The 7,491-nt window shown below is 31.7% G+C and overlaps 1 long non-coding RNA gene and 1 pseudogene across 1 annotated transcript; one reads left to right on the top strand and one right to left on the bottom strand.

Annotated features, from left to right (window-relative positions):
- Positions 1 to 5,149: 5,149 nt before the first annotated feature.
- On the bottom strand, positions 5,150 to 7,214 carry LOC124898126. The gene is made up of 2 exons (XR_007054855.1): positions 7,175 to 7,214; positions 5,150 to 5,387 (listed from the first exon to the last, which is right to left on the bottom strand). It is a non-coding gene; the product is annotated as an uncharacterized LOC124898126 (long non-coding RNA).
- Positions 5,539 to 6,360, top strand: LOC107855925 (annotated as a pseudogene).
- Positions 7,215 to 7,491: the final 277 nt, after the last annotated feature.

The raw sequence follows: 7,491 nt of genomic DNA, 5'->3' as shown, positions 1-7,491 counted from the left end.
CTCCATTTAAGGCATTGTATGGTAGGAGGTATAGATATCCTAATTGGTAGTTTAAGCTTAGAGAAGCTGACATATTTGGTCCTGATTTGGTCTATCAAGCTATGGAGAAGGTCAAGGTGATTCAGGATAGGCTTAAAGTTGCCTAAAGTCCTATACGGATGTTAGCATAGACACTTAGAGTTTGAGGTTGGGAATAAGGTGTTCCTCAAGGTGTCTCCCCTGAAGAAAGTGGTGTGGTTTGGCAAAAAAGGGAAACTCAGTCCTCGGTTCATTGGTCCTTATGTGATTTTACGGAGAGTTGGCTATATTCCTTATGAGTTGGATTTGCCATCTAGATTAAGTTTGGTCCATCCAGTATTTCATGTTTCTATGTTGATAAAGTGTCTTGGTGATCCTTCTTCGGTAATTCCATTGGAAGGATTGGGTATTTTGGATTCTCTTTCTTATGAAGAGGTCCCAAATAAGATATTAGATAGGCAAGTTCATCGACTGTGGACCAAGGATGTGGCTTTGATTAAGATTCTATGGTAGAACCACAAGGTGGAAGAAGTTACTTGGGAAGTGGAAGAGGACATAAAGTCCAAGTATCCAGATTTTTTTCTGCTCCTGGGATTCATACAGAAGGTATATGTCTTGAACACATCTCTATTTTTAGAGTTTGTTAAAGGAAAGATTAACATTATTGCCTCTGTGTTTTCAAACTTTATTAAAAGGATGTTTGATAATGCAAATGACTTTGTGTGTGGTTACCCTACCTTGTCTGTCATTCCAAGATGATGTTCCTAATGGATGAGACTGAAACATCCTAGGTTTTGACCCTTAAAACATTTCCTACTTTGGACCCAATACGACTCATGGGTACGAGACGTATGCTAGGGTTTGAATGGTATACTGTCGTATGCTAACCAGTGTTAGTTGGTAGAATGGTTTTGATCATTGGAATGGGGAAGACTTCAGGGTATGAGTCGTAAGGCTTGGTACGAGTCATATCAGAGACTCGTATGGTAGGCAGTGTTTGATCCTCATGGTATTTCATTCAGCCAGGGATATGGGTCTTGGGTACGGATCGTATGATATGGATACAACTTGGTTGCATGTGCCGTATATGGGACAGAGTTTGACCAAAGGGTTGAAGCTTGAATATGAGTAGTGGAAATCAATCATATAAGAGGGTACAACTCGTATGGGTTAGTCTTATCCCAGTGATAGATTTTTAAGGGATTTAAATGAAGGTATTCTTGACATTTCCCTACTTACCCTAATTAGGATCTATAATTTCTAATACACTTAGGAGGTTATTTACCCTATTATTCTATTCATTAACGCCTAGAAACTATTCCAAAAACATTCAATAATTCTATCAAGAGCTTCTGGGGTAAAAAAGTTACGGTTTCAACTAAGGGATTGCTTTAGGGATTGCTTTGGTGATTTCTTGCCATCAATTCTTTGGTATAAGGCATGATTCTCTTCCCTCATTGTAATTTCAACTAAAGTCATGGTTTGTATGATAGATTTCATGGTTTATACTATTTCATGATTGTGGTTTTTCAATTATTATTGGAGTTTTTGATATTGAATGCTTGGTTATGGCTTTAATTATGCTTTTATATGCATTAATGGTGGTTCTAGACAACTGGATTGCATGGTAATGGTCTTTGGAATTGGTTTTGGTTGTATTATGCCCCAAAGGTGTTTGTTGAAATGCTTAAAAAGATATGTTCATTGAATTGACTTTTTTTAATGGAACTCTTGCATGTTTTAAACTAGATAAAGGATTTATGCATGGTTTAAAAGGTTTGAAAAGGCTTAAGGCTATATGGTTATAGTTGTGGAGAATATGGAAGTCTCCCAAGTGAATATAATTTAGTATATGGAAAGGGTACCTAAGGTCCTCTTAACCTAAATGGTTTGGCTAACCTTTCAATAACAACCAATACATATAATCCTCTATCACACATATACATATGGAAGAGAACAAAGGCAAACAATATTCATACCTTACAATTCACCTCTTGATTATGCAATCCTGTTTGCACAAATAATAGGTGCCGTTCGAAGCTCTCGAGATAACAAACGCAGTTATTGGATTACTTTGGAATTTCTACGGTTGAATCAAAAGTAATTTAAAGGTCAAATTTGGCTAGGGTTTGTTCTTTCTTAATGATTGATAATGAAAATGAGTTTTTGAACTCATATACATGTATATGTACACATATTCCCGTCCATAATATCATAGGGAATGACCAAAGTGCCTTTAAAATTTAAATAATGTCAAATCTATCTTTTGGTGGACTGTTTTGATAAGCTAAAGTAGATTGGCCATAACTCTTTGCTCCGATATCGTATTTGGGTGAAATTGGAATTGTTGGAAAGATAATTCAAAGGGATTTCATTTCATATAAATTAGGCCACCCAGTTCATCCTGTACAAGGAGTTATGATCGTTTGAAGTTGACCCTAAAAATCTATTTTGAGAGGTTGAAGTAAAACGAGTATAACTCCTTACTTAGACGTTGGATTTGGATGAAACCAATTGAATTGGAAAGAAGACTCAAAGATCTTTCTTTTCATAGGTCGCAGCTCTCCCAGTTCATTATATTAAGGGAGTTATGATCGTTCAAAGTTGACCCAAAAAATTGGCTGGCCTCAGTAGTTTGTGTGCAGGAAATTTTCCTGCACATTTACTATTCCCAATATCCCGGCCACCGTTTTATAGTTTCGAACGTGCTCGATTATATCCGAAACCTATCCGTTTTTAGAAATCTTTATATCATTGGAAAGCTTATTCAATAACCTTCGTATGGAACCATCGACGGGCAAATTCCGGTATAAATAAAATAAAATAAAATTAATTCCATATAAATAAGACCAATACACGTACTTGAATACGCCAATACACGTACTTGAATACAGGGTGTTACACCAGAGTAGAGGCGTTGTTTAAGGAAAAAGTATCCAGATTACCATGCTAATAGTGATCAAAAAATATGTTATTTAAGAATAATCTATTATATAGCAATCTCAAGTGATCATATTTTGTTATGTGCATAATTGAAGGAAATATTTTAAAAATATCAATTTTATGAAAAATGGTTAATTATTTATCTGATGAAATGGTAGATAAATTTAAAATACTTATTTTATATGTACTTAAGGATATAGAAATAGTAGATATAAGAAAAATCATATTGGAAAAAATATTTGATAGATATTTTATGACTAGAATTAATTATATACCACACCTACCGAACTACTCTTATAAATACTTATATACCAAACCCACGCACTAACTATGATAAATTATGTATATTTAGAATCTTGGAAAATAGATATAAAATATATACAATTTCTTAGTGAAAATGTAGAAAAATTAATGAGATTAAAACAAACAACTAAAAAATATTATAATAAAGTATTTAACCAATTTTAAATGATAGATAATCTTAAAATATTAATCTTATATATACTTAGAGATATAGAAATTATAGATATTAAGAGAATAATATTAGAAAAAGTATTAGACTATGAAATTGAAACTATAAATTGGATAGAACAGTTATACCTGAATAATTTACCCAAATGGATATTATTCAAATTAAGAGATGTTAGAATATATTAGAAAAACTAGAGAAAATCAAGATAATCTAAATGAAGAAATTAATTATAGAAACCGAATTAGAAAAATAATGGAGAATCTAAAAGAAAAATTAATATGGATAGAAGGAACCCTAGAAAATTTAGGAAAAAGTACATGTGATAGTTTATATAATTTAAAAAACTCGCTACGAGAAGAACAACACAAGATAATAACTAGCATTGAAAATCTAGAATTAGATATACATTACAGAACAATTAGGATAAATTATTATACAGAAATTTGTAAATCTACAATTACTACAGGATAAAATGATAGACTATGAATATTTAAAATATTGGAGAGAAAATATGGAAGAAATAATATTATTAGAAAAACTTATGAAAGACAATCTAATTGGATATTTTGAAACAAAAAATATAGAATATTTAGAATACCTTCAAAATAATATAGAAGAATTACAAAAACTAAGAGAAAAAAATAAAGATTACTATAGTAAAGAATTTAATCAATTACCATATAATCACCCCCCAAAATATGAATATCGATAACACTAACATAAATAAACTCAAAATAAAAATAAAAATATTTAGAGAAGTTAAGAAATATCCACGCACAAATAAAAATAGATCCATTGTATTTATAATAGACCTATTTTACCACACAAGTTATCCGCACCCCCTACAATGTGACCGAGTCCCACTACAACAAATTTGATTATCAAGGACGAATAATTTTTTCACTTATACATCATATTTCGTCACAAAAGATTTAGCATGACGAAAAAAATTCATCAATTAATCGTCTCCAAAAGTGGGTGACTAAATGTATACAAAGACGATTTAGTGCTTCGTAGCTAAAAAAATTAAATTAGCTACAAAAAGAAAGTCGTCCCAAAATGTGTAACATTTATGACGAATTTGTTTGTCATAAAAATAATTTTTTTTTGTAGTTGATGATATGCTTTTGTCACTAAAAGGTTATTAATACCGACAAAAGTTTATCGTCCTTAATTAATTAGTTCAATCAGGGACAACACCAATTGTCTCTAGAGTTATATATATTTCACCGTTGAACAAATGTATTTTCGTCACTAATGATAATTTTTTTGTGTACAACAAATATTTTCGTTTTTAATGTATTAATTAATGGCAAATTTGTTATTATAATAAATGTTAATAATTCGTAGTTAAATCTACCATTTTATCATTAAAAATAGTATTTTTTTTATCGACGATATAGACTTGTCATTAAATTGTTATGATTACTGACAATTACGATTGTCATAAAATACAAAATTAATTTGTATCAGATAAAAAGGAAGAAATTGAGACAAATGCATTTGTCACTAAATATAATCAAAATTTTGACAAACTAGTTTATTTCGTGACGAAAATATTTATCTTGAAATTCTGATTTAATCGTTGCTAAAAATTACCTTTGACAATAAAATCTTTTGTCACTAATTACAAAAAAATGTTTAATTATTTCATATTGATATTATCTTTTAAATTAGAATTTAATAAATTTAAAATAAATTATAAAACATGTCAGATAATGATAAAATTCACCCACAATCAAATAATTAAGAAAACTAAAATTGTACCTAGGTAATATCTCCTTACAGGGCAAATAAAACTAAAACAAGTCAAATGACGAAGGAAATGTAACTGAAATATAGTACTAAATATTACTACTATCCTAAACTAAGACAAATATGTAGAGGTTTCTTCTAAAGTACCAATAACATGTTGAGCTTGCAACTAGTCTTCATCCAACTCTTACTTTTATACCTGTGGAAAAAAAAAAGAAAATTATGCAAGCGCAAGTTACATTATTGCTAAAATCAGCCCGCACCCATATGGAAATACTAACAATTCAAATTTTAAATAGCTGAATACTTGACTTGTTTACTTTATTCAAGTAAATTGCAGTTAAGAAAAAATGTCACAAAGGTATGATAGTTGTACAATAATCTTCTCCCCTGAAGGCCGTCTCTATCAGGTTGAGTACGCAATGGAGGCTATTGGAAATGCAGATAGTGCTATAGGAATCTTATCTAAGGATGGGGTGGTGTTGGTAGGTGAAAAGAAAGTAACATCTAACCTGCTTCAGACCTCAACATCGAGTAAGAAGATGTACAAGATTGATGATCATGTGGCATGCGCTGTAGCTGGAATTATATCTGATGCCAACATATTGATCAACACGGCCATGGTCCAGGCTCAGCACTATGCATTTGCTTATCAAGAATCCATGCCATTTGAACAACTTGTTCAGTCACTTTGTGATACCAAGCAAGGTTATACACAGTTTGGTGGACTTCATCATTTTGGTGTTTCATTTCTCTTTGCAGGTTGGGATAAAAATTATGGCTTCCAACTGTATATGATCGACCCAAGTGGAAATTAGGAGGTTGGAAAGCCGCAGAAATTGGAGCAAACAACCAGGCAGCTCAATCAATTCTTAAGAAGGATTACAAGGATGATATCACAAGGGAAGAGGTCGTTCAACTTGCTCTTAAGGTACTTAGTAAGACAATGGACAGCACTAGCCTCACTTCAGAGAAACTTGAACTTGTTGAGGTATTTCTCTCTAATGGGAAAGTTAAGTATCAAGCATGCTCTCCCGACACTCTAAACAAAATATTGGTGAATGCTGGACTGACTCAACCTGCAACAAAAGAATCGTGGACCAATATCTTTGGATTGGGATTTGACATCGAATCTCTCTACACCATGTCTAGCATGTTGTACTAAAACTAAGTGGTGGATTTGTGTTTTATTACAGCTACATGCATATTTATGTCAAACGCTTTTGATTTTGAATTTTGTTTCGGATTAGTTCATTATTTGTTGTTATCATAGTACTTAACAACTTTTGAATTACTTAGTAGTTGGAAAGGAATTGGTAACAGAGGAAGAAAGGATATCTGGTGGAAAACTATTCCAGCATGCATATGGTGGACAGTATGTAAGAATTCATCATTTGTTAGATGATGAATCTTCTGGTGTGAATACTATGTTACCTTTATCTCAAAAAAAAAAATTATAGTGAATTGTTCTTATGAAGTTCAGAGTGATCTACACAGAAGAGGGAGGTGTACAAACAACTATTAGGAGACATGGAAGGTGCTCATCCAACTAGTAACAATTTGCATGTTCTCAAGAAAGAGCTACAAATGGAGCAAGAATTACGATCAGGTTCTCGAGTGATGTTAATTGTCAAAGGTGTAGAGTGCGCTAAGGGAAGAAAAATGAGAGTTGGTTATATTGACTTTAGATATTAGGAGACATTAGTTGTAGTCGCAGATAGTCAGAAAAAAATGAGATGGAATGAAAGTAAAAAGTATTTTCTAGAGTTTTTCATTGCCAGTTGGGGTGATTTTGGTAATCCTTATCATGTTAATCTACTATAGAAGAAGAAAACTTTAGAACTTAAAAAGACAGTTAAACTGGATAAATCATTTTGTTAAGAATGTAAATTATTTACTTATCTATTATAATATAAATAACATATTTGGTATAAACTATAAAATCTTGTTAAACATGAAGTTTTAGTAGGTGAAATAGAAATATACCTAAAGTTGGCATTCTGATGGAGTTCTTTCTCCGATGCATCATTAAAAAAATGCAAAGTTAGATAGAAAATGTTACATAGTTTATATATTTAATAAAGCAAAATTAAATACAACTTATCATATAAATTTGCATTACTTCTAACCTTGACAGCGATGGACTAACAAGAAGCTGCATTTTCTTAAGCATTTCCTCTTGGCGTGTTGCTATAGTATTCAACTGAAAATTTAATGCTTTAATCTGTAACTGCTGGTCTTGTATCTGCGATTGCTGGCTTTCTACCACAGTTTCAGCTGCATTTAATCATTTTTGTGACTCA

This window comes from Capsicum annuum, chromosome 4 (genome assembly GCF_002878395.1).
Source record: "Capsicum annuum cultivar UCD-10X-F1 chromosome 4, UCD10Xv1.1, whole genome shotgun sequence".
NCBI classification, from domain to species: Eukaryota; Viridiplantae; Streptophyta; class Magnoliopsida; order Solanales; family Solanaceae; genus Capsicum; species Capsicum annuum.
This window is presented reverse-complemented; position numbering and strand designations above follow the sequence as displayed.